The sequence below is a fragment of the Saimiri boliviensis genome, chromosome 19 (genome assembly GCF_048565385.1).
Source record: "Saimiri boliviensis isolate mSaiBol1 chromosome 19, mSaiBol1.pri, whole genome shotgun sequence".
In the NCBI taxonomy this organism is placed as follows: Eukaryota; Metazoa; Chordata; class Mammalia; order Primates; family Cebidae; genus Saimiri; species Saimiri boliviensis.
The window spans coordinates 9,773,718-9,801,702 of record NC_133467.1 but is presented as its reverse complement, the minus strand read 5'-3'; the positions used below and the strand labels follow the sequence as shown (position 1 = coordinate 9,801,702).

Below are 27,985 nucleotides of genomic sequence, written 5' to 3'. Positions count from 1 at the left end.
TGACCAATGAATGAATGTAATTGGCTGTAAATGACTGACGTGGCCGTATGAGTCCATACCAGTTGAACAGCCACGAAAAAAACTCTACAAATTAATTCCAGTTTTATAATTGGTGAAACAGAAGCATTGAGAGCTTGCCTAAGACAATGACTTATAAATGGCTGAGTAGGAATTCAAATCAGCCCTCTGATACATAACCTATTCTCTTTCTGTCTCAACATTCTGCTTCCTACTTGTTGAATGATGCCTAAATTACCTGAACAATTCATCAAGACTGCAGTAGAAGTGTCCAAATGCTTAATTGTTTATTTAAAGCATAAGGTATGGTCCAATAGTATATGTTTAATTATTGTTGAATTTTCTATAACTTAAACTCATTCTTACCTCTGTATAGAATGTCAGTATTATATTTTGTTTTTCCTTTCAAATTTGCCTTTTGTCATTATTCGTCATTAACCCTGAAACTGTATTATTGAAGTGGATACATCCAACATTATGACATAACATATATTAAAAAGGCAAGAGGAAATTAAATTGGATGAAGTGCTTGGCTTTTGGCATAGTTCTTTTGCTCCTGCTGCTCATTCTTCATTTAAATTCATAAGTCTCTTTCTCCATGACAGGATAATCATCTCCACAGCAACTAACTATTATATCACAAAGGACTGTGCCTGTGAGTGAGAACAGATCAGCAGGAGCTGAGCAACACTTAAGCAACAGAGATTCTATTTTCACACAAATATCTCTAATTATAATAAGCTAAGGAAGAAATATATCATTCCCTCCCCAACACTCCTCCCCCCATAATACAAGCAGAGCTCTCTCTACATGGTTTCTCACATAAAAAAATGGTGCTTTCAACCACAAATGTGTTTAATAAGAGGCTATTCCCATACAGAGATAATAACACCTGTTACTGCCAGACAAATATGTGTCTAGACTGAAAAGCACGCACTGATTGAATTAAAAATCACACAGACATACTGCACAATTTAGAGCAGAAATCAAAGCAGGATTTGTGTGACGCGCAGATTCAACATATATTACCCTTTGTGTTACACAGATCCTTTGTAGACTGCTAATAACAATAAAAAAATAAATAAATAAAAACCTCTTTAAAAAGTAAAAGGAAGGGTATAAGAATTGCCACCTGGCTAAAAGGCATTACCAGAGCTTCTCTTTCCAAAGAGAAAACTTAGAATGGTGTGGTCAAGAGCTGGCATCATTTGACTAATCAAAACAATGGCAAGGCCGGGCGCGGTGGCTCAAGCCTGTAATCCCAGCACTTTGGGAGGCCGAGGCGGGTGGATCACGAGGTCAAGAGATCGAGACCATCCTGGTCAACACGGTGAAACCCCGTCTCTACTAAAAATACAAAAAATTAGCTGGGCATGGTGGCATGTGCCTGTAATCCCAGCTACTCAGGAGGCTGAGGCAGGAGAATTGCCTGAACCCAGGAGGCGGAGGTTGTGGTGAGCCGAGATCGCGCCATTGCACTCCAGCCTGGGCAACAAGAGCGAAACTCCGTCTCAAAAAAAAAAAAAAACAACAACAACAATGGCAAGATACTTTAAATTTGAAATGGGCTTGAACACTTTACGACACAATCTGAAAACAGCATTTTCAATGGCAAGCAGAATTATCTAGGATAGCTGAAACCTCAGTAATACACTGGTGATCAAATCCAAGAGAACAGTAGATGTCTATCACATTCTGCTGATGACCCACTATTTTACACTGGTTTTGTAGAATTTAAAATCAAATCATGTTTATAATCTAAAACACACAACCTTACGAGTTACATGCTTCAAGAATATCAATCTTGCCTTTCCCACTAGATGATAAACATCTTGAGGGCAGGCAGTCTGTCTTGTATCATTATGCTATTTTCTATAACAGTACAATCTATGATAAAGAGCTATTGTGTCAATTTAATATTGAAATGACAAGGTCCTCAGACATATGACAACAGGAACAAAAATAATTGAAGTTGACTGTTTTTTTGCCGCAAGGCTCAAATGAGTTGTGTAGTGAAGGGCTCCAAAATTCACTACTCCAGAATTGTGTATGTATGTGTGAGACAGCGTCTCGCTCCTGCCTGGGCTGGAGTGTAGTGGCACAATCACAGCTCACTGCAGCCTGACTTCTCCAGGCTCAAGTGGTCTTCCCACCTCAGCCTCCCCAGTAGCTAGGATAGGACTACAGCCATGTGCCACCACACCTGGCTAATTTTTGCATTTTTTTGTAGAGACAGAGTTTCACCATGTTGCCTAGGCTGGTCTCAAACTCCTGAGCACAAGCAATCCACTCCCCTCTGCCTCCCACAGTGCTAGTATTACAGGTGTGAGCCACAAGTCTCTATATCACTCTTAAATGGGCATATTCACAAAACATATATTATTTGTCCCGTTTATTCTCCTAGAAGTCCATAAGTCTTTCCAGAAAGTCAGTTGTTTTCCCATAAACACCGTTTTCCTCCTCTTCCCTGTTGAAATGGTATACAGGTCCCAATTTCTGTGAAGTCCTGCACATAGGTAATTAAATCTATTTTCTTGCTAATCTGTCCCTTGTCATTTTCACTTGAAAGCCTCCAAAAATTGAATCTAAGAGGGTAGAGGAAATTTGTCCTCCCTGGCAGTTGTAAAGGGACCACCACTCTGGATTCTGTCATCACTGGAGCCCTCCCAAGTCATCTAACCCATTCATCTGCTTCCATGTCATCAGGAGAATAATACTGAACCCTCAGCCTGACCCCATTATCAGCCATCTCAAAGAAGCACCTAAAATCTCTAGCCCAACTCCCACCCCCACTCTCATATCCATATCTGCTGTGTCTTCATCATCTTTATTGTCACTTTCTGGGTGCTGATGACCTGATGGCGGAAGTCAGTGAACTTTGTTGACACGGTTTTCTGTAAGCTCACACTTTTCACTTCAACGGGGCCCATACTGCTGCCCAGTAGTCTGCCCACTAATGTCCAGTAATTAGGTTATTTTTTATTGATTCCATAAAATCATCTATGTGAGGGATAATATTCCAAATTTTAAATAACTAGTATGACAGAGGCACCAATCTTAAATTTTTATGGCTCTAGAGCAGGGTCTGAGAGAGGACCCAGATAAATTTTGCTTTTACCCTTTCATTGCCTCCTGGGTGATTCTCCTGCCTCAGACTCCTGAGTAACTGGGATTACAGGCGTCTACCACCACACTCTGCTAATTTTTTCTATTTTTAGTAGAGAGGGGGTTTTGCCATGTTGGTCAGGCTGGTCTTGAACTCCTGACTGGAGATGATCTACCTGCCTTGGCCTCCCAAAGTGCTGAGATTATAGGCGTGAGCCAGCACACCTGGCCATGCTGACTTTTTTTTTAAATTAACAAACTCCTTCAATTTAAGACAACTTTGTCTATTATTAACTGTCCTTTCCGTTTTAAACTTTAAAAAATAATTAAAAAAAAAAAGAGACCTATAGCACCAGATAATCCTAGGTGGTCTCCCATCCAGTACTAACCAGGCCTGACCCTGCAGGCTAGATGTGGCCTGTGACCATCAGTTTACTACCTGTAGTATGACAATTTTGGGAGCTTATTTTGTTTTCTGGGAAAGAGATTAAATTTTTCCAGTGTAGACCTTAGAAGTCTCCTGGGAGAAAAATAGATACAGATATCAACCTCTTCTCTTTTAACACTCTAGGTTATTAGAACATCTTAGAGAGATATAGATAGATGGTCACACTTGAATCCACCTAGAAGGAAAGGAGATCCAGAACCCCAAGAAGTTGGAGGACCTGGGTATATTACAGGAGTCCAGATAAGTAACTTGAGGCCAGAGACTCTCTTGATTCTGTCACCTTAGCACTGGGGGCATGCTTGGTCAAAAAAGTTGTGGAGAAGAGTGTATATTAAAGAGGAGCACATGTCAGTGGCATGGTGATCATAATAGTAAAGGTGGTATCTCCTTTTTTCTCCTTATACTCTGAAAAACTGCAGCTCCAACCAGCAGTGGTCAGGGGCCTTGGTCATTCCAGCAATAGACAGTGATGATCTCCAGAGGTGTGAGACTTTGTGTTTCTAACAGCAGACTACAGCCAGGGCAGCAATAAAAGTCACTACTACTTGATGGGCTGATTACAGTCTCTGCCTCTCTCTGAACTAGTTACATGAAAACAAGACTGGCCTCAAGAATGAATGTGTATTCTGAGTTTTAAGGCAGTGGGTAGGGTCAACTCCAAAGGGTAATCTGTAAAAATATGAAACTGAAATCATAATCATTTAATTTATATATTAAAGAGAAACATGATTATGGCATAGGAATAGGCAAATAGATTAATGGAGCAGACTAGTGAGTCCAAAAATAGACCCAAACATATACAGTCAATTGAATGTTTACAAAAACACCAAGTCAATTCATTGGGAAAAAAACTCTTCAAACAATTGGTGTTGAAACAGCTATGAAAAGGTCTGGGAAAAAAATAAAGCTTGACCCTATCTCACAGCAGAGACAAACATTGGTTTGACATGAATCATAGATGAAATATGAAATGTAAAACTACAAAAGTTCTAGAAGAAAATACAGGAGAATATCTTTGCAACCTTGTGATAGGCAAAGACTTCTTAGAACACAAAAAGAACTAAGCATAAAAGAAAAAAATGGATAAATTCAACTTTATCACAATTTAAAACTTCTGATCATCAGAAGACGCTGTTAAGATAGTTTAAAAGGCAAATTAGGTTTTCAGTCTTGTAGCTAACCACCTCTGAAGTCATTGCTCCATTCTAACAAGTAAAGAGCTGAACAAATTGAAAACTGAGTAACTCTTCTTAAACCCATCAGAAAAGTGAGATCACAGGGCATACTGCTCTCCCAAACTTGGAGAAATGGACAGATTATTATAGGAAATTACAAGTTCCTGGGACAGAAACCCACAAGAAGAAACTGCCAAAGAAACCAGTCTGGGATAGGAAAACCTGAATTGTAATTGACAAATCACTGGAGGCCCAGAGTGGACAATTCTGACAGTTAAAAACTTAAGGGGGACTCATTCTTCGAGTTCCCACACTTTTGTGAGTTTTACCTCCAGGAGCTCTACCAAATCTTCACAATATATATTGGAGAAGAATCCCCATCTGCTTCTAGAAGGGGAATGAGGAAATTATAATCAGAAACATACCAATGCATTCTGTTCTTAACAAGGCCTGGCCTCAAGAGAAACTATTTTAAAGAGCCTAAATGATTAGGGCTTTTTTCAGAGGCTAACAAACCTGGGAAAGGAAAATACTCAACTCTAGCCCGCTCTAACAATTCTGTCCCACTAAAGGGAGAGAATAATTATTATTGTGTAATTCACAGTCTGAGGCACAGGCTTATTAAAAGATTGAGACCTAATAACAGGACTATTGGACGCTTCTCCTCCCGCCGCAGCTTACCAATACATTCCTAAAGGCCTGTTTACCTCAGTTCCTTTTACCCGATATATAAACAACCATATCTTGTGAGAGCTCTCTCACAAGACAGCACTTGGAGGTTGGTGCTAAACCATTAGAAACTGCATTCATGATCCAATCATCCTTCCACCTCCAACACTGGGGATTACAATTCAACATGAGATATGGGTGGGGACACAGAGCCAAATCATATCATTCTGCTCCAGCCACTCCCAAATCTAATGTCTTTCTCACATTTCAAAACACAATCATGCCTTCCTAACAGTCCCCCAAGGTCTTAACTTATTTCAAATTTAACTCAAATGTCCAAGTCCAAAGGCCCATATTAGACAAGGCAAGTCCCTTCTGCCCATGAGCATTCAAAATTAAAAAGCCACTTCAGAGACACAATGGAGATACAGGAATTGAGAAAATGCTCCTCTGAAAGGGAAAAACTAGCCAAAGCAAAGGGGCTACAGGCCCCATGCAAGTCCAAAACCTAGCAGGGCAGTCATTGAATTTTTTTTTTTTTTTTAGACAGAGTCTCATTCTGTTGCCCAAGCTGGAGTGTAGTGGCATGATCTTGGCTCACTGCAACCTCCCCCTACTGGGTTCGAGTGGTTCTGCTGTTTCAGCAACCCAAGTAGCTGGGATTACATGCATGTGCCACTACGTCTGGTTAATTTTTATATTTTTTAGTAGAGACAGGGTTCTGCCATGTTGGCCAGGCTGCTCTCAAACTCCTTATCTCAGGTGATCCACCTGCCTCAGCCTCCCAAAATGCCGGGATTACAGGCATGAGCCACAACGCCCAGCATTCAGGCCACATTGATGCAAAGGATGGTCTCCCAAGGCCTGGGCATCTCCACCACTGTGGCTCTGCAGGGTACAACACCCTTAACCACTTTCATGGGCTGCCTTTGAGTGCCTGCAGCTTTTCTAGGTGCATGATGCAAGCTGTCCATGGATTTATCATTCTGGGGGCTGTAGAATGGTGGCCTTCTTCTCACAGCTCCACTAGGTAGTGCCCCAGTGGCATTCTGTGTGGAAGCTCCAATCCACATTTTCCCTTTGCACTTCCCTAATACAGGGTCTCCTTGAGGGCTCCACCCCTGTAGCAGACTTCTGCCTGGATATTCAAGCATTTTCATATATCCTCTGAAACCTAGTTAGAGACTCCCATACCTCAATTCTTGCCTTCTACCCACCTGCAGACCCAACACTACATGAAAGCCACCAAGGCTTGGGGCTTGTGCCCTCTGGAGCAGTGGCCTGAGATGTTTCTGGGGCTCTTTTATCCACAGCTGGAGCCAGAGTTGCTGCGATGAAGAGAACAGTGTTCCAAGGTTGTACAGGGTAGTGGGTCCCTGGGCCTAGCTCACAAAACTATTCTGTCAAAGTTCCACAGATCTCTAGGGCAGGGGCACATGCCACTAGTCTCTTGTCTAAAGTATAGCAAGAATGACTTTTACTCCAGTTTTTAACAATCTCCTTATCTCTATCTGAGACCACCTCAGCCTGAACTTCATTGTCCATATCACTATAAACATTTTAGTCACAACAATTTAACACATATCTAGGAAGTTCCAAACCGTCCCACATCTTCCAGGCTTATTCTGATCCCTTCAAACTGTTCCAGCCTATGCCTGTTACCTAGTCCCAAAGCTACTTCTTTATTTTCAAGTATATTTGTAGCAATGCTCCACTCCTGGTACCAATTTTCTGTATTAGTCTGTTCTCACACTGCTATAAAAAACTACATGAGACTGGATAATTTGTAAAGAAAAGAGGCTTAATTGGCTCATGATTCCATAGGCTGTACAGAAAGCATGGCTGGGGAGGCCTTGGGAAACTTACAATAATGGCAGAAGGCAAAGGGAAAGGAGGCATATCCTACATGTCTGGAGCAGAAGGAAGAGAGAGCAGTGGGAAGCAGAAGGAAGAGAGAGCACTTTTAAACAACCAGATCTTGTGAGAACTCATTCATTATCATGAAAACAGCAAGGGGGAAAACTCACTCATTATCACGAAAATAGCAATGGGGAAATCTGCCCCCATGATCCAATTACTTCTCACTAGACCCCATCTCCAACAGTGAGGATTACAATTTCACATGAAATTTGGGTGGGGGACAAAGAGCCAAACCATATTATTAATGAAACTCGATCTCTACTAAAAATAAAAATAAGAAAAGAAAATATGTTTAGAAAAAGAAAGAGAGAAATCAAGAAAATATACTTAGAAAAAGAAAGAGAGAAAACAAGAAAATATGTTTAGAAAAAGAAAGAGAGAAATCAAGAAAATATGCTTAGAAAAAGAAAGAGAAAACAAGAAAATATGTTTAGAAAAAGGAAGAGCAAAAACAAGAAAATCTTACTTTGGATTTAATATGTTCTTCTTTCTCTAGTTTTCTTTAGAAAACTAGAGAAAGAAGAACATATTAAATCCAAAATAAGAAGAAGAAAAGAAATAATAGAAAGAAATATACTTAGAAAGAAAGAAAAAATACTTAGAAAGAGAGAAAAGGAAATGTGTTTAGAAAAAGAAAGCAAAAACAAGACAATCTTCTTACTTTAGAAAACTAGAGAAAGAAGAACATATTAAATCCAAAGTAAGAAGAAAAGAAATAATAAAAATTAAAAAAGAAATCAATAAAATTGAAAACAGAAAATCAATACAGAAAATTAGCAAAACTAAAAGCTGGTTTTTTGAAAAATCAACCAAATTAATAACCCTCAGCCAGGCACACATTACAGGTGGTTCACACCTGTAATCCCAGCCTTTGGGAGGCTGAGGCAGGCAGATCATGAGGTCAGGAGTTTAAGACCAGCCCGACCAACATGATGAAACCCCATCTCTACAAAAATACAAAAAAATTAGCTGGGTGTGGTGGCACACACCTGTAATCCCAGCTACAGGAGGCCAAGGCAGAAGAATCACTTGAACCGGGGAGGTGGCGGTTGCAATGAACTGAGATTGCACTCCTGTCTGGGTGACAGAGGGAGACTCCATCTCAAAAAAAAAAAATTAATTAATTAATAATCCTCTAGCTGGGGTAACTAAGGAAAAAAAAGAGAGGACACAAATTACTAATATCAGAAATGAAAGAGGGGACATCACTACAAATCCCATGGACAATCAATGGAACAGAATAGAGGCCCCAGAAATTCACCCACATAAGTAGGGTCAACTGATCTTTGACAAAGGAGCAAAGACAATACAAAAGAGCAAGACAGTGTTTTTAACAAATGCTGCTGGAACAACTGGACATCCACATGAAGAAAAGAAATCTAAACACAGATGTTACACCCTCCACAACGAATAATTCCAAATGGATCACAAACCTACATTTAAAACACAAAACTACAGAACTCTTAGAAGATAAAAAGAGAAATACTAAATGACCTTGGTATGGTGATGACTTTTTAGCTATAACACTAAGGGCATGATCCATTAATTGATAGATAAACTTCATTAAAATTAAAAACTCATGTTCTGTGAAAGATGTTATCGGGATAATGAGAAGATAAGCCAGAGACTGGGTTGTCTTTGCAAAAGACATATTTGATAAAGGACTATTATCTAAAATATATAAAGAACTATTAAAACTCAACAATAAAAAGAAAACAACCCAATTAAAAATAGGCAAAAGACCTGAACAGACACCTCACAAAAGAAGATATACAGATGGCAAATAAGCATATGAAAAGATGCCCAATATTGTATATCATTAGGTCATTGCAAATTAAAACAACAATGAAATATCATTACACAGCTATTAGAATAGCTAAAATTCAGGCCAGGCATGGTGGCTCATGCCTATAATCCTAGCACTTTGGGAGGCTGAGGCAAGCAGATCACTTGAGGTTGAGAGTTGGAGACCAGTCTGGCGAATATGATGAAACCCCATCTCTATTAAAAATACAAAAATTAGCTGAGCATGGTGGCACAAGCCTGTAATTCTAGCTGCTCAGGAGGTTCAGGCAGGAGAATTGCTTGAACCTGGGAGGTGGAGGTTGCAGTGAGCTGAGATCACACCACTACACTCCAGCCTGGGCAACAGAGCAAGACCATCTCAAAAACAAACAAACAAAAAAGAATAGCCAAATCCAAACACTAACACCGTAAGATGCTGTGGTGAGCATATGGAGCAAAAGAAACTCTCATTCATGTAAAATAGTATAGCCACTTCAGAAGACAGTTTGGCAATTTCTTATAAAACTAAACATATTCTTACCACATGATCCAGCAACTGCTCTCCTTGGTATTTACACAACTGAGTTGAAAACTTATGTCCACTCAAAAACCCGCACACAAATGTTTATGGCAGAGTTATTAAAAGAAACCAAAACTTGGAAGCAACCGAGATGTTTTTCAGTAGGTTTATATGAATAAACTGTGGTATATCCAGACAGTGAAATATTATTCAGCACTAAAAAGAAATGAGCTATCAAGCTATGAAAAGACATGGTATGGATGAACCTTAAATGTATGGTACACAGTGAGAAAAAATTATCTGAAATGGTCACATATTGTATGATGCCAAGTATATGACAGTCTGGAAACCGTAAAACTAAAGAGACAGTAAAAGTATCAGTGGTTTATAGAAATTGTAGGGGGGGAAGGATGAGTAGTCAGAGCACTGGGGATTTTTAGGGCAGGGAAACTATTTTGTATCATACTGTAATGGTATATGTATATGCCATTACATATTTGTCAAAATCCACAGAATGTACAACACCAAGAGTGAAGCCTAATGTGAAGTATGGGCTTTGGTGATGTGTCACTGTAGAAGCATTCAGTCGTGACAAATGTAAAACTCTAGTGCAGGATGCTGAAAGTGGGAGATGGGCATTTGTGAGACAGAGAGTACATGGAAAATCTTCGCATTTTTTGCTGTGAACCTAAAACTGCTCTAAAAAATAAAGTCTTTAAAAATGCACCACATCTGACTACTTTGCAATTTTTGTGGAGATGAGGTTTCACCACGTTGCCCAGACTAGTCTCAAACTCCTAGACTCAAGGAATCCGCCAGCCTCAGCCTCCCAAAGTGCAAGCACTAAATGCATGAGCCACATGCACTCTGCCTAATTATTTTTAAAAATGTATCTTACCATGTAAATGTATCTCGAAACCATACTGAAAACTAAATTACAAGTACTTCTAATATCATTGCTCAGTTAATGATTTTCAATATAATTTTCTCTTGGAAAGGACTGTACACTTATTCTCTGTTGCATATTATTATTATAATATTATTATTTTTGTAGAAAGGATGTCTTGCTGTGTTGTCAAGGCTGGTCTCTAACTCCTGGGTTCAAGCAGTCATCCTGCCTTAGCCTACCAAAGTTCTAGGATTACAGGTGTGACCCACTGGCCCGGCCCACATTGTATATGTTTTATTTCCAAGACTATTTCCTAAACTAAAACATTTATAGTATTTTTTTCTCCATTAATACTTTTTAACTGTTTGAAAAATGAAAAGGTTTTATAATTGTGTATCCAAAATTCATTTTGGGCTAACGTGGAAAAATTTTTTTTTCCTTAAATGTACATCATCAAAATGAAATTTTTTTCAATACTTAAATGTGACTTCAAATAATAGAGTTTTAAAAGACATTGGCTTAACTTAAAAAAGAAAAGCAGATGGCAAAGATGTGTTATTAAATACCAGCTATGAAAATGAGATGTCTAAATTCCAGATGAGAATGGAGTGAATGGGGATGCGTATATGTGAATATTTACATATCAAAGCTGTACTCGCCAAGAATGTTTTGCTTTAGATTAAGTAAAAACTACTCAGAAAATCTTGGATCTTTCTGAAAATGAAAATAATTGAATTTCAAAAGCCAAAAGTTTCAACAACTTCCAGATTAAGAAATGGAGTCCCACCTAATTTGAAAAGATGATTGGAAAACTTTTATTCTATTATACAACTAGCATAAAAGAAAACTTCTGAACTACCTAGAAGTCTTAGATTCTCTACTTTCAAGTTGCGGCCACATTCCTGTGCTCTCGTGATGGAATGGCCCCCGACATTAAAATACATCTGGTTTATGTTCCTGCCATATGTAATAAATCAACGCATAACAGATAATAAACCTGGCAGGTTGTATTCCTACAGGCTTTGGTTTCTATCCACTTAGCCTCTGCAAATTTGATGATTTCTCCATCTTAGTTTATCTATGGATAACTACTAAGAGAGAGCCCCAAACACAGATCCTTTGGAATAAAGAGCTTATCTCCAAAGGCAATCAATCAGCAGGAAACTTTAAAAGACCAATAGACCAATCTCTGCTACTGCATCTTTATGAGCGTTGGAAAACTAACCCCACCATTTCATGAAGCTAGCCCTCCTACTCTATGGTCCTTTTTACCCAATTATATTTAGTAATAGAGGTTTACTACTGGAGTATAATAGGCCTATTCACTATTAGGTTTATTCAGAAATTTATTCATTTTAGTACAAATATTCAAAAAAAAAAACTAAGCAGTATTTTATTAGTTAAAGCAGAGCCATCAATTATGAAAAGACAGTTTAAAACAGTGGTTAAGGGTGGGACCAGGTGCAGTGGCTCACACCTGTAATCCCAGCACTCTGGGTGGCTGAGGCAGGCAGATCACCTGAGGCCAGGCATTTGAGACCAATCTGGCCAACCTGGCAAAATCCCATCTCTACTAAACATACAAAAATTAGTCATGGTGGTGGGCACCTGCAGTCCCAGCTACTCTGGAGACTGAGGCAGGAGACTCACTTGAACCTGGGGGGAGGAGGCTGCAGTAAGCTGAGATTGCACCATTGTACTTCAGTCTGGGCAACAAGAGCAAAACTCCATCACACACACACACACACAAAGAATAGTGGTTAAGGGCATGGATTTGCCCATCCTGTGATTCCGAGGTCACCAAGTATTAAGATGCTTTAAACCCTTATTTTCTAATGCATAAAGTGATAATACTAATGGTAATTTCTTCATAGGGTTGTGAAGATTCAGGGAAATGACACTTACGAAATACTTAGCACTGTACCTGACACAGAGTTGATGAGGTTGTTTGCTATTAGCACAGTTGTGAATTTGCCTACAACTCTTCTAATTTCCAGGATTAAAACTAATATTGCTGTGACTGGAGCCCTATGAGAGATGCCATTCTATAGTGTGTAATTAATAATGAGACTTAGGGGGAGCTATTCCTATTGGCTTTACTCCTATTGGCCTCATAACATTTCTTGTGCCGGATCCCCTGATTAGTCGCTGGGTTCTTTGAGGATAGGTTCATATTTTACATCTATTTGAATTAGTGTGATGATTTGTACACTCTTAATAAGGGAATGATGAATAAGTGAAATTCATGCAAATACACTTAAAACATTAATTTTACATTTGAATTATTTTGTGGTCTTAAGTAATTAGGAAGGATAATTTCTTCAAAGAATAATTTCTTTTAATTCTCCTGGGACTAGTGAAGCAACATAGATTTTTTTTTTTTTTTTTTTTTTAAAGACAGAGTCTTGCTATGTCACCTCGTGCCAGGCTGGAGTGCAGTGGCGCAATCTGGGCTCACTGCAATCTCTGCCTCCTGGGTTTAAGAAATTCTACTGCCTCAGCCTCCCAAGTAGCTGGGACTACAGGTGCACACCACCATGCCCAGCTACTTTTTGTATTTTTTAGTAGAGACAGGGTTTCATCATATTGGCCAGGATGGTCTCGATCTCTTGACCTTGTGATCTGCCTGCCTCAGCTTCCCAAAGTGCTGGGATTACAGGCGTAAGCCACCGTGCCCGGCCAGCAACATAGATATTAATAAAAGGACAGCTAACATCATATGTTACTCTTTGTTCATATTTCAAAAAGGAAGCCGGGTTTGGGCATTTTCTATTTGAGATACCTATCAGACATCTAAAGGAGGGGCAAATAAGTAGAGGAGAGGACTGTAAGTCTGGAGAGACTTCTGGGGTTCTTAAGTTTGGAGAAAATTGAAAGTTGTCAACAAATGGATGGTTCTTAGAGCCCTGTGACTGAATAGGAGTACGCAGAAAGAGAGTATAAAGTAAGAGGGAATAAGGTCCTAAGACTAAATCCTGGGACATTCCGAAACTTTAGGGTTTGGGGTGAATGATGAGAAGCCACAAAAGAGACTGAGCTTAAGTGGGTCAGCGGGTCAGAGAAATTTGGAGAACCCAGATAAAGGCCAGTCATCAAATATCCAGGTCTCACTGTCCCTGGCTATTGTCATCTCACTAGTTGATTCCTCACGCCTATCTCAAAGTTTTCATTTCCAATTGTCATGAGCTGTTTGCATCTGCATCTCTAGTTTTTCCTAACTGACCCTCTGCTTTTCACAACCCTCACCAATAACTTTGGGTTTTGCAGGTGTCTTTAGATTTGGCCTACTTATAATTTTAGGACCTAGAGTCTAGGTCAAGGGTATCCCTTTGCCATTCTCAGCTCACATCAGCCATATTGTACTTCTGCCTAACTCCCCACCACACTTGCCATCATCTCCACTGGAGGAGGACGTATAGCTGTTCTTTATGTTCTTGGCTTCAGACCTCCAATTCAATTTTCAGGTGAGTCCCTTGCACCCCCTTAAACATATTGAGCCTTGTTTTCCTTTCCTATACTTTCGGCTTGCCTGTGTATTCTGTTCTTGCTCCAGCTCGGGACATTTGGCCACTTTGGACAAATCTCCTGTCCTTTTCAGCCAGTCCTGGGGTCCCTCTATTTCTGCATGCCCCTCACCCCACTCTACCCTAACTGCAGTGGCCAGGGCTCTTGCTGTGACTTCTTGAGCCATTTGCACCAGATATGGAGGGAGGTCAAGTCTTCTGAAACAAGCCTAATACATCGTTGAAACCTTTTACCATACAGTGATCTCAAAACATCTAAAAAATTAAAATCCCCTGGAACAGAGGTGTATAAGACGGGAAATTCAAATACTAAATTCTCAACCTACCATGTGTAGTTGCTTCTAGCAATCATGTGTTAAATCAGTAGAAATTTCTTCCGGGAGTGCTAAGAAGACTAATTAGCAAATAACATCTGATATTTTTCCTAGAGATTGTGGGATATAAATTAGTAGGAGAGTTGAGTCCCAAGATAATTATATAGGTCCTAGAACTCTGCTGCTATTTGAGGAATCTATAGTCATTGGTTGGTCTCTGTTTAGCCTAACTTCTTACTAAATAGGATAAGGAATGTTTAAGGGAGTAGAGATTAAGGTCTAATAATAAGCCATTTGAATGCCTGATTTTCAAGGACACTACACAACTAGACCTGCAGAAAAAAGAATTTTGAAGTTCTGGCTTTTCTCTTTGTTTTGGCTGATGATGCCTGATCTAGAACAGCTGTTTTCTTTAGCACAGTCCTGCAGTTAATAATAGGTAGATATATGCTAAAATTTTCACTCTCTTTTATTAGAACAGTTTGCTTTTTATATGTATCTTTACCAATTTTCTGACAAAACACATTTTTTTAATTTCATTGTGAAGCATTCAAACCAATATAGAAATGAAGAAATAATTTAGAACATCAAAGTGTTTAGAAATCCTCCTCTCTTCAAATGCAATACCTTTTAATAGTTTCACGCATAATCTTTTGACTTTTTTTGTATTGTAAAAATAAGGTCATATGGAACATACGGCTAACTTGATTTTTTACTTATTACTATATCTTCAATATCTTTCTGTGTTAGTGCCTGTGGCTTTATCTTATTCTTTTTGACAGCTATATGATGTAGTATTTTACGGATATACCAAAATTTAACAATAAAAGTGGGTTATTTTCAATTTTTTACAAATATAAGCAATACAAAAATTAACATCCAGGTATATATTTCTTTGCACACTTCTGTGGATACTTCTACAGGACAGAGTTGTGGAATTGAACATTTCTTAGGCTAGAAGATACACACATTTAAAATTTTGAGAGGCCAGGCATGGTGGCTCATGCCTGTAATCCCAGCACTCCGGGAGGCTGAAGTGGGAGGATTGCTTGAGACCAGGAATTCAAGACCAGCCTGGACAAACACAGTGAGACCCTGACTCTACGAAAATTTCTTTAAAAAAATTTTTTTAAAAGAAAGATGTAAAACTTTAAAAAAATTTTGATAACTACAAAATTGCCCTCTTAAAGGGTTTTATCATTTTTTACGAACATCAGTAATGTATGTAACATCTGTGTTTATAAACATTGAGTATTATAATTCCTTTAAAGTGGTTAAGTAGAGGCTGACCACAGTGGCTCACATATGTAATCACAGCATTTTGGGAAGCTGAGATGGGCGAATCACCTGAGGTCAGGAGTTCAAGACTAGCCTGGCCAACATGGTGAAACCTTGTCTCTACTAAAACTATAAAAATTAGCGGGGCGGCCAGGCGCGGTGGCTCAAGCCTGTAATCCCAGCACTTTGGGAGGCCGAGGCGGGTGGAGCATGAGGTCGAGAGATCGAGACCATCCTGGTCAATGTGGTGAAACCCCATCTCTACTAAAAAATACAAAAAATTAGCTGGGCATGGTGGCGCGTGCCTGTAATCCCAGCTACTCAGGAGGCTGAGGCAGGAGAATTGCTTGAACCCAGGAGGCGGAGGTTGCGGTGAGCCGAGATCGTGCCATTGCACTCCAGCCTGGGTAACAAGAGCGACACTCTGTCTCAAAAAAAAAAAAAAAAAAAAAAAAAATTAGCGGGGCATGGTGGTGTGCGCCTGTAATTCCAGTTACTAAGGAAGCTGAGGCAAGAGAATCACTTGAACCCAGGAGGCAGAGGCTGCAGTGAGCCAAGATTACACCACTGCACTCCAGCCTGGGTAACAGAGCAAGACTCTGTCCTCCACCCTAAAAAAAAGGTTAAGTAGAAAATTGTACCTATTCAAATTTGCATTTTCTAAATGTTATTGTAATGTTTAATATAAAGCAGGTATTTTTAGTGACTGCTTTTTACAAATTGTAGTTATTACTCAAAAGCATACCAAAAGTATCTTAGGAACAAGATATTTATATTTGTGTGTGTGTATACACACACATATATGTATACACACAGAGAGACACATGTATACGTGTGTTATATATATGTATATTGCATTGTGTCAAATGCTGGGGCCCATGTAAAGATGAATAATGATCGGTATTGAAAGATGACATGCTAGGATTAGTAATATACTATTAATGTATGTTTGCTTGGATTAGTAGTATGTGGTAGGGAAGGGATGTATTTGCATACTACTAATCCAAATGAGTAAACCGACAGATGCTAAATATGGCCTAAGAATAGAACTAGTCAAATTTCAAGTTCCAATTGGAATATAAAGATTAATGTATAGCATTTTAAACTTTTATTTTTAAATGATAGTGTATTTTGATAGGTTTATTTAAAATCAACATCCAAATACAGTTCTACATGTTGATAGTTCACCAAGAATAAACTTTCCTGTTGGTCGTTATTTTTCTTTAGGTAGTTGCAACATCATCACATAACATCATGTGATGACCCAAAATCCTGACCTAAAATAATTGCTCTAGTATTCAGTACCAACTATGACAAACCTCACTGCTTCTCCATTTTTTCCTAATTCTTTCTGCATTTGTTGATAGAGAAGAAGGTTTTTTTCCCATGAGTTATGTTCGTGACACACTCTTGTAATGCAGTTTACATAATACATTACCTATTACTATGTAATGCATTTATTTATGTATGTGTATCAAACCCAAAGCTAAAGGCTGGGTAAAAGATATGGCCAAATCAAATTAAAGGGCCAAGTCAGAAAGCAAATAGGTTGGCAGCCGGCTAAGAACTGATCATGTGGAAGAAGAGACAGCTGCACTAAGAATAGGCCCACAGCAGTCTTTCAAATTTTAGGAAAGGGTCCAACTAGGGCAACTAATGTGATAAAGTCCAAGAACGAAGAAGGATAGCTAAGGATATGTATATGCCAAGAAGTCATGGAATGGGAAATCTAGTAACTGAATATAACACTGTTACAGAACAAGGATTAGTTACAGTTACATCAGAGTTGAAGTGCTAGGTGCATTAGGTACCCCAAATACCCCTAACAGGACAGTGACAAGAGGAGTCATTTGCAGCTAACTTTATGCCATCTTACTCCTTATGCGGTCGTCTTCATAATACATACAGAACCACAGTCAATTCTGATCTTACAAGCATGCCTCATGAAATGTGGTTTTTTTAAAAACGATAAAACAAAATTTTTCTATGGAAAGACTAGAAATACAGCACATAAAACCTTAGTATTATACGTTGACCAGAATGATTTTTCAAATTTACCTAGATTATAACCTACTTTAGCCTGTTTTTAAATATATATGTAAGCGGTTTGCTTTTGTGGATTATGAAATGCTAATGTCTCAGCAGATGGATGCTGCAAGAGTTTCCAAATCTTGATACAGTCTAAAATAAAATTAAATTATCTTACATGGGTGGGATTTGGCAGTTCTTTTAAATTCTTTACTAAAAAATATTTCTACGAACTGTGTTAGATAGGAGATGTCTTTACCCTCCATTCTCTTACCTCACAAAAAATCATTCTGACACCACGTTTCTCTTAAGTGGGGAAAAAATGTCCATAAAAGCAGTTTAAGTGAACTTAACTTGATTTAAATATTTTGCACTCTTCAACTGTACTTTCCTATTGAGATCTTCTAGCCTTCTTTACTAGAGGAATTTCCATTTTAGTTCTGAGTTTCTGTCTGAATCATTTATTCCTTATTAGTTTCCAGGATGATTGTTGATGTTCCTAGATCAATGCCAGGGCACAAACCTCATCTCTCACAGTAAACATTTTGAAAGAAATAAAAATCTGCAAAGGTTTGTTTGATCGGAATTAACTTTCTTCATACTAGAAAGCCAGTAATTACTGAAAGCCATTAATTATTAAATCATACTTTATATTTGAAAACGGATATCACAATATCTCCCACTTCCATTATGAACTATAAAGAAACAGCTATCCCTGCTGCATCAGAATGAAAACTTTAACATTCTTTTGGCTTTTCAAACACATGTTAGTTCATTATTTTAATAAAATGCACTAACAGATGTTAGACAGAATGTGGCCACATCTGGGACATATAAAATGCCATTCCAAATCTCCATGGGAGGGACATAGCAATATTGTTTCGATTTCTTCAAAAGTCTTTCTAACTAGCTCATTTCATTTAACTTGTTTAACTTCTTTAAGTTGATCGCTTAGCAAATAAAAGTAGTCAATTATTTTGGTTGTTTTGGGAACAGAAAAAGGAATTAAAGTGTCAAGGGAAGCATCACAAACAGAAACGTACTATGCTGAAATACAAATAAAACTTCACTAGAGCTTGTGGCTAGAGGTATATTTTTTCAGCTGAAGAGGTCATAAATCTCGAGCTGCCTGCTTCCTGGAGCCACCTTGAATTATAGGTCTCTCTAGGCCTTTGTACAATGTCCCCATTTAACTTAGCTCTTTCAAAGAAAGCACAACACTTCTAAAAGATGGCAAAGAAAGATTTTTGGTAGAGGATATATTTCAACAATCATAGATAGATAGATAGATAGATAGATAGATAGATAGATAGATAGTGGTTAAATCCCAATCTTCTAGCTTATCTTTTACTTTTATTTTGTTCTCTAAAAGTAAGTTTTCTAAGAAGATAAAACCAACACCTGCTAGTTTCCTATTTATGGATCAGCTTCTTGAAAATCATCTTGGCCAGGCAGGGTGGCTCACACCTGTAATCCCAGCATTTTGGGAGGCTGAGGTGGGTGAAACACTTGAGGTCAGGATTTCGAGACCAGCCTGGCCAACATGGTGAAACCACATCTCTACTGAAAACATAAAAATTAGCCAGGTTGTGGTGGCACATAGCTGCAGTCTCAGTTACTCAGGAGTCTGAGAAAGCAGAATGGCTTGAACTGGGGAGGCAGAGATTGCAGTGAGCCGAGATCGTGCCACTGCACTTCAGCCTGGGTGAAAGAGCAAAACTTCTGAAAAAAATACTGCACTGAGGATTGGAATAAATAATAATGTTGAAAGGAAACTCCACAGATGTTTGACTCATATACCACTTGCTAGAAAGAAGGAGGATATTGCAGTGGTGTATGCAGCACAGTGGCAAGGCAGATGTGGCAGAATGGAATGTATCCTGCACTTGGAGTCAAGTGACCAAGGTCTGAGCCTCAGCTCTGCCACTTACTAACTCAATGTTTGGGAGAGTTACTGAACTGCAGAAGTCACATTTCCCTCCTCCATAAAATCTGGCCTGTGCTGCATCCCAGGCTGCACAAGGGTTCAAAGACCTAAGAGGGAACAGCAGGGGATAAAGAAAGACACACAGACAGACATAGATAAAGCTGGGCCAGGCGGTCCGAAAAGCTGATGGTGTCAGTCTCCTGGGCCCCGACCTGCCTCAGAGTACTTTATTTTATATGTTTGCAAAGCACATAGCAGAGGGAGGGTGCAGTTACTTACAACAGCCTGTCGTGTAATTCTCACAGTTTAGTTAACATATTTCAGCTAACAACTATCTTGCAGCAAGGTCAGTAAAGGCTGGTTATCTTTTTCTAGGCCTCTCTGCTCTTCTCTGAGACATACACATTCTCCTATTATGATTTCGCTTCTCTGGAGTTCAGCCAAAGTTTACAGCAGCCTTGCTGCTGATGCCCCCAGAGCGGGTGGGCTATTCTGGCTCTCTACAATAAAGTAGGAATACCTTGGAAAATTGTTCTGAAAATTCAGTGAAATAACGGATCTAAAGGTGCGCTCTATAAACTGTGATGTATACATAGCTTAGCATTAACAGGTGATTGGTGGCCTGCAGTTTTCATCTCAGATGAGCAGATAACCATTAAATACTTGGAGCATGGCTGAAAAGAAATTTATATGATAGATATAGAATAGGCAAGTGTGAATTTCCATTTAAGACACACTGCCTAAATAGAGAAAGCCTCTGGAGAGGCTAAATACACTCTCACAGAAACTTCCTCTGTTAAGTAATGAAAATGACAGAAACCAAGCTCATATGTGCTATTCTATTTCACATACACACTAGAGTCAAAGAATCCCAGTCTTTCATTCTCTTAATACCTATGTGTTGAGCAACAGCTAAGTGCTAGCACTGTGCTAGTCTCTGGTTATCTGTTGGTGAACAAGATTTCTGCTTTCAAGGAACTCATATCCTAGTTATATTAATGTTTTTATTACAAGCACTTAATAAAGTGCTTGGCACATACTAGATACTCAATAAAAGTTGGTTGAGCTGAGCTAGTTTAATTTTGTAGCCTGACTATAGAAGAATGCCAGTAAAGAGGTATTTTTTTTATATGAAGCACATACTAGATGCTCATTAAAAGTTGGTTGACCTGAACTAGTTTAATTTTGTAGCCTGACTATAGAAGAATGCCAGTAAAGTGGTAATTTTTTTTTGATAGGAAGCACATACTAGATGCTCAATAAAAGTTGGTTGACCTGAATTAGTTTATTTTGTAGCCTGACTATAGAAGAATGCCAGTAAAAACGTAAATTTATTTTGATACGAAGCACATACTAGATGCTCAATAAAAGTTGGTTGACCTGAACTAGTTTAATTTTGTAGCCTGACTATAGAAGAATGCCAGTAAAGAGGTAATTTTTTTTTTTTCTTATACAAAGTCTTGCTCTGTTACCCAGGCTGGAGTGCAGTGGTGTGATCTCAGCTCACTGCAACCTTCACCTCCTAGGTTCAAGCAATTCTCCTGCCTCAGCCTACTGAGTAGCTGGGATAACAGGCACGTGCTACCACGCCCAGCTAATTTTTGTATTTTTAGTAGAGATGGGGTTTTACCAGGTTAGCCAGGCTGGTCTCCAACTTCTGACCTCCGGTGATCCACCTGTGTTGGCGTCCCAAAGTGCTTGCATTACAGGCGTGAGCTACTATGCCTGGCCAAGAGGTAATTTTTGTAATCACTTAGAAATACCCACCCAATTCACCATGTAATTAACCTGATACTACTTCTGAAGCGTTAAAGGAATTTATTTTTAAACTAGAATTCATCTAGTCTCTCCGATAATATACTTCTATTATGTAGTGTTAATGTTCTTCTACTTAGAATACAAATATCACTTCCAGTTAGTACATTTAACACGTAGATAGAGTGTTACTAGAAAATGTATTTTAGAATGATATCCATTATGTTAGGTCAAAACATTAGCAAAAAGAATGTGGTCTGGATTTGTGAATCACTACTGGTACACTTACTATGGGGTTTACATCGATATAATACACAATGAAAACAACAGGGAAGAAAAAGGAAAGTCTACTCTATTTACATGACAGCCAACTCTTAATAAGTAAGAGAGTTTACTTTTGAAAGCCTAACTTTCGTGGAGTCACTCAAGAGAACCAGTGTTACGGAATTAAACCTCTTAGAGTTTTCCCATAGCATCTATGAACTGAGTGGTGAGGTCAGGGTGGCTGACATTAGTATTGTTCAAAAACATCCTCACTTCTCCTGAACTCAGTTCAAGGACTTAGTCCCCCTGCAGATGTGTGGGGCTGTACAACTAGTTCTGGGCAATGAAATGTGATCAGTGCTCTGTTTCCCTTCCTAGCTAAGGCTAAGAAAAATCCACGAGGATTCTTTAGTTATTTTCTTCCTTGGCCACAGAGAATAAGTTTCTGTGTTCCGGTGTGATTACAGCTACAAGATGGTGGAGTCTCTATCAATCTGGTTCCCGGAGTGACTGGAACGGAGTGAGTTGGATCCACATGAAGCATGACGCATAACCAAGCAATAAACTTTTGTTGTGTTAAGGCATGTAGATTTTGGAGATGTTTGTTACTGTACCATAACATAAGCTTTCCTGATTAATATAGTCAGGGGAGACCCACTGCCAAATTTCTGAGTAAGAGATCAAAGAGATTAAATGAGTTCCATTCATTTGTCAGTAGTGTTTTTTATATTAAGGATGTTAGCCTGAGGTCTAGCTTTTTAATCACATTTAATCCAGATATCCCCTAAGTTTTCCATTTTTCCGGTAATTCTCCTGTGAGTCTTTTTTAAGCACTATATTTAACTTTTATCCATAAAGTTCCTGTGCTTTTCTACAAATGATCACTTTTCTCAACATCAGTTGAATTGCTTGATCTAACCACACATCATGATTTTCAAAAGCACTTTAATTAGAGCAAAAGTTCTAAATTATGACCATCTTGTACTACACATGCAATCGTCATGAAGGAAGAAGGAAGGTGCGTCTGCAACTGCACTGTCTCTAGAATTTGGACTTTTCACAAGAAGGGAGAAGCAGAGCATCCCTGATTCTTTTGATTTTGTTTTTTGTTTTGAGACAGAGTGTCGCTGTGATGCCCAGGCTGGAGTGCAATGGAGTGATCTCAGCTTACTGCAACCTCCGATTCCCAGGTTCAAGCGATTCTCCTGCCTCAGCCTTTCGAGTAGGTGGGACTACAGGCACCCGCCACCACGCCCGGCTAACTTTTTTGTATTTTTAGTAGAGACGAGGTTTCACCGTATTAGCCAGGCTGGCAGAGTAAGAGAATTGTCATTTGTTACTTAAAGTTATGGATGGTAAGCAAAAGTTTTCAAGCCACTGAAAAAGAAAAATGCGTTGCCCTTGTTTACTTTATGGATTGTGATATACACAATGCGCTGTATTTAACCTGTCCTCTTTCTTTCCCCCCATCCGAGGCGTCAAAGACCATCTTAAATTCTGGTTCCTCAGGAAAGCATCCCCAAAGGTACCAGCTGGAATTGATATTTTTCTTTTGCAAATTCCTATGTAAATTCATATCATTTATTTGGAATTGCTTATAGGGAGTTTTAGAGCGTTAAAGAATTGGAAACGACCTAGGATTCAATACAATTCTCTCGTTTCGCAGAGGAAGAAAACGAAGCGAAGAGTTATACAATCTACGGAAGTCACACAGTTAGACACACACTGGAGGCTGTGAACCTAGTTTGCCCAATTCCCACTGCAGTCCATTGGTTTATGCCTCAAATGCCTTCAGATTTACGGTCTGGTATTGTTGGTTATCTTCTAAACAGAACACGAGTGACTGCTCAACAATAGTACATCTTGAGATCAGCGAACTTTCAGTTCTTTTTTACTTTTTTTTTTTTTTTTTTTTTTTTTTTTTGAGACGGAGTTTCGCTCTTGTTACCCAGGCTGGAGTGCAATGGCGCGATCTCGGCTCACCGCAGCCTCCGCCTCCTGGGTTCAGGCAATTCTCCTGCCTCAGCCTCCTGAGTAGCTGGGATTACAGGCACGCGCCACCATGCCCAGCTAGTTTTTTTTGTATTTTTAGTAGAGACGGGGTTTCACCACGTTGACCAGGATGGTCTCGATCTCTTAACCTCGTGATCCACCCGCCTCGGCCTCCCAAAGTGCTGGGATTACAGGCGTGAGCCACCGCGCCCGGCCCTTTTTTACTTCTTCAGCTCATAATTTATATGCATTAAATGTCGAATAATTTACTGGATGCTAACTGACTGTGTTTTAGGTCATGATTATATCTACGACTCTTTCCTTCGTAAATCCTCCAGTTGAGAAGGTAATACTGGAAGGGGCCAAGGCGGTAGGCATAAAGCAACAGCAAGGCAAATGGGAAGAGCTGTTGCCCGCCATGAGAACGTTGAGCCAAGTGCAGAGCGGAAGGTCGTTTTCCCTGGAGTGACTACACCTGCAGTTTTATCCCGCAAGGATGAAAAGTGTGCGTCTGCCGCGTGAGGGTGGAAGGGTGCTGAAGTTCACGCGAAGTTCTGCAGACCAAAACCTCACGTGAATTTCCGCCGCGTGGGGTGGGTTTGAGAGGACGAACTCACGGGAAGGAAGTCCGAGGCCAGACCCCGGAACGCGGCCAGGCAGGCGTGCTGGGTGGGCCGAAGCCCGGGCCGAGGAGTCCGAGCGGCGCGTGGAGCACGGCGAGGCGGCGGCGCCGTCATCCCGCGTCGCCCGGGGGCTGCGTCGGGCCGCGGTGGGCGCCGGGGGGCGTGGCCGGCCGGCTCGGGGCGGGGCGGCGGCTCGGGCTCCTCGGGCCGGCACGCGGCGGCGCACCCTCCCCTCGCGCCGCGGGCCTCCCCGCGCCGTGCACGTTCCCGTCCCGCGCCTCCGCCCCTCGCTCGCTCGCTCCTTCCCGCCCTCCCCGCAGCGCCGGCCGAGCCGGCTTCCCCTCAGTCTCTCATGAATATTGAGCGGCCCCTGTTGTATTTCCCGAGCTCCATTGCGGAAGCCGAGGCTCGCCATATTGTGCGGCGGCGCCGGCGGCCGCGGCGGCTGGTCCCCGAGTCTCTCTCCGGCCGCGGCCCGCGGAGCCCCTGCCTGGGGCGGGAGCCGGTGAGTGGGGCGGGCGGGGAGGCGAAGGGCGCGGGAGCGGCAGTGCGGGACGCGCGGCCGCTGGGCCGGGTCGCGGGCGGCTGACGGGGGCCGCGCAGTGCAGGGGGAGTGTGTCCGTCCGCGGGGTGTGGGGGGACATGGCGCCGCCGCCGCCCCCGGCCGCTCTCGGGGCGGGGACGGCGGGGGAGGCGGCTTCTCATTGTTCCCCTGACTTCGAGGGTGGTGGGAGCGAAGACCTGCCGGGGAGCGGGTCGGCGGGGCGCCGGGATTCCTTCCTTGGCCGCGAACCTCTCGCTGCGCGGCGGCCGGAGCGGCGGCGTGGCCCCCTGGCCTCGGGGGCGTGGGCCCCAGGCTCTCCGCCGCCCTGCTCGGGAGGCGCACGGCGTGGCGTGGGGGCTTTTTCTCCGGGCTTCTCCCTCGCTGCCGGGGATGTGTGTCCGCACCGTGGGGGTGGGGTAGGGGCACTGGGTGCGGATATCGCTCCTCGCTCCTGAGGGGCTGGAGTCGGGGTTCGCGTGTAGAGGAGCTGCTCGGCGTCGGGGTTCCTCGCAGGCTTTGGGGAGACCCCTTCTGCTTCAGACGTTTCTGGATGCCGCCTCCTGCTCTGGAGTAATCTGTTGCTGCTTTCTGAAGCCGCGAGCGTACCCCGGAGGAGTCGTGGGGGGAGGGGGTGCCTTGGTTTGTTTCTGCGGGAAGCTTCGCGTTTTGAACCCCGTCGTTGACGCTGAAGTCCTTGTACCCACTGTTGGCCGAGAGCCCACGTCCCGCTGGTCAGAAGTCGCCTTCTTGCTTTCAGAGACGGTGTGAGTAAAAATTGATCTCAAACTTTGAGGTTCATTTCAGTTATTTGCCCGCCAAGACCAATTACAGACTAATCTATTTGAAGCCCCTTTGGTTATGTTTTTCGTGGTCGTTGGAAGTTTTAGAGAATGTAACTTTACGTTGTAAAATGGTTTGAAGATTTCATGTTTCTTTGAGGTGCTGTGAAAAGGAAAGATACAGATACGCACCTGGTATTTTAGTAATATGCTGTTTTTTTTTTTTTTTAATTAAAATAAAGGCATGGTTTCAGTGTTTTAAATCAAGGATGATGTTTAAAACTAATGTACGAGCGATTTGCATTACATAATCTACTTTTGGTAGTTCCAAGATGATCGTTTGGAATACTTAGTGTAATTGGTAGATAATCAGTCTGCTTTGCATTAAGTGCAATTGTTGAATATTTCAATAACTTAGATTGCTGTAAGAGTTTGTTTTCTAGTGAAATTTGATCCTTTCATTTATAAACTATTTAAATAGCAGCAATATGACTCTTGGTTATTCCCTTTTCCCCCTGAAATTTCTACTTATCACAGTCAACAAGTATCTTTAACAATCTTGATTGTATTCTTAACCTACTTTTTAGTTAAATAATAGGTAGTTATTATATTTGCCTCCTTTTTCTAGAGGTAACACAGCAAATATGGCCTCTCACTTTTTGTAAGGATTATAGTTACTTCCCTCAGGTACTCTTGTGGCATCCACATTTGAGGTTAATTATGGTAGAGACAGATTTATGAGGAAAAACTGCCCGAGTCAGGCCAATCCGTTTGAGTATTTGAAAAATAAGCTAGTGGTCCTAAAGTGTGTTGCGTAGAAAAATTTCCATTTACAATCACTCACATCATATAGACCATGCAGAACTGGGAATTTGGAGTTTTTTTCTTCCTGTGTGAAGCACTCAGCTAGCTCCCAGGTTGGAATAGATAGAAATACAGACCAGGTCAGCAAACATCTTTGGAATTTTATTACTGACCTACAGTTTGTGGTGTCATGTCTGTGTGTCTAATCTGATTTATTCATGATTTGTGTTTATATTATACAGACTTTGGAGTAAAGGTGATGTATATGCCTAATGAATAATACGTAACCAGATGTTTCAGTGACAGTTTCATTTCTGTACATTAGCAAAGAAGCATAATTTCTTACAGTGAGAGAAATGAGTTAACATTAAAACCCACTTTATTAAAATGATGGCAGTAAGTTAAGTATGACTTAAAGCACTTCGTAGTTTTGTAATGACTCATTTATTAAATTTTGGAGAAACTAAGAATGCATCATAGTTTGCAGCTTTTAAAGAAGGAAAAATATGAGATTATGTACTCTGCTCACGTGCAGATCCACAATTGGTTTTTAATTCGTGTTGTTTATTGCACACACTGTGGACGTCAGACATTGTCATCAGACTGGTTAATTTCTTGATTGACTCATCTGACATCTTAGCTGTCATAGTAATTTATTGACTTTATTTGCATGTAACACTGAGTAGGTCTCCATATAATTTGGGGTACAAAGGTACAATAACGTTTATACAGTCCGTTCCTTAAAGGTCCAGATACCCTGACTGTTTGCCCACTAATCTTCTACCCTTTCTACCTAGTATGTCTCCTGGATCTTCTGGTATTTCTCGTGGGAAGTGCAGTTTGATTGGTCTTAACATAGGTAATTCTGACTGTGGTAATGGGACTCTTGGCATTTAAGTAGAAGCTAGCGTTACTGTGTTGCCAGGTAGGAGCTAAGTGATGAGTCCCTGACCATAGGTTCTAAGAGCATAGGTGACTCTTATTCAATTTTATGTTATGTGGAGCAACTCCAGTGGAACTGGACATGTTCTTAGTTCTTCTTTGCCTTATGGTTTTTAGGCAACTGAGGCAGAGTGGTATGATTGGGCTTGGTGATATTTCTTGTTGGATGCTCAGAGCTATATACATTACTAAAAACTGTAAGATTTCTATTGCTTAAATTTACTGTCCCCCATTTCGAGAATTAACATGTTTGCCATTTAGCATAATTTTTTAAAAATCAGTTTATCTGTATTAAGTACAGTGGTGAAAAATTAGTTTCGAAATTAACTTTGGGTTAAATTTTCTAATGACGGCATACTAGTAAGTGAAGTAGCTGGCCAAATGAAAACATCTAAGCTTTTTGGTCATTTATTTTCAACAAATGTGTTACTTATGGGCTCTTCTGCAAGGGGGATTTTGTTTGTTTGTTTCTGTGCTATAGAGTGGAGTATGAAGAGGTTAAATTTTGAAATCGATGCATAAAATGAAAATCACATGTAATAAGAAAAGTCATGCTTGAAAATCCCTCAGGGAGGCAGAAACAACATACCAATAAGTTCAGCTAAGCTTTGGTGTTGGAACAGATTGCTGTTTCTTTGAGCACTACATAAAATAGTTAGCTTGAATTTAGGGACCTTATTGA

The 27,985-nt window shown here is 40.5% G+C and overlaps 2 protein-coding genes across 4 annotated transcripts in view; one reads left to right on the top strand and one right to left on the bottom strand.

Moving 5' to 3' along the window:
* The window catches only part of NIBAN1 (niban apoptosis regulator 1), a 210,409-nt gene extending 186,061 nt beyond the window's left edge, over positions 1 to 24,348 (bottom strand). The window contains exon 1 of the mRNA XM_074389632.1: positions 24,229 to 24,348. The gene's annotated coding sequence lies outside the window, so the exon portion shown is untranslated. The remainder of the gene's footprint in view (positions 1 to 24,228) is intronic.
* A 78-nt stretch (positions 24,349 to 24,426) lies between these two features.
* The window catches only part of RNF2 (ring finger protein 2), a 47,127-nt gene continuing 43,568 nt past the window's right edge, over positions 24,427 to 27,985 (top strand). Inside the window, exon 1 of one of the 3 annotated variants that reach the window (XM_074389634.1) lies at positions 24,427 to 24,739. The gene's annotated coding sequence lies outside the window, so the exon portion shown is untranslated. Of the gene's footprint in view, positions 24,740 to 25,263; positions 25,543 to 27,985 lie in introns of those variants that run through there. The other 2 variants (XM_039460158.2, XM_074389633.1) reach the window with 2 other exon arrangements.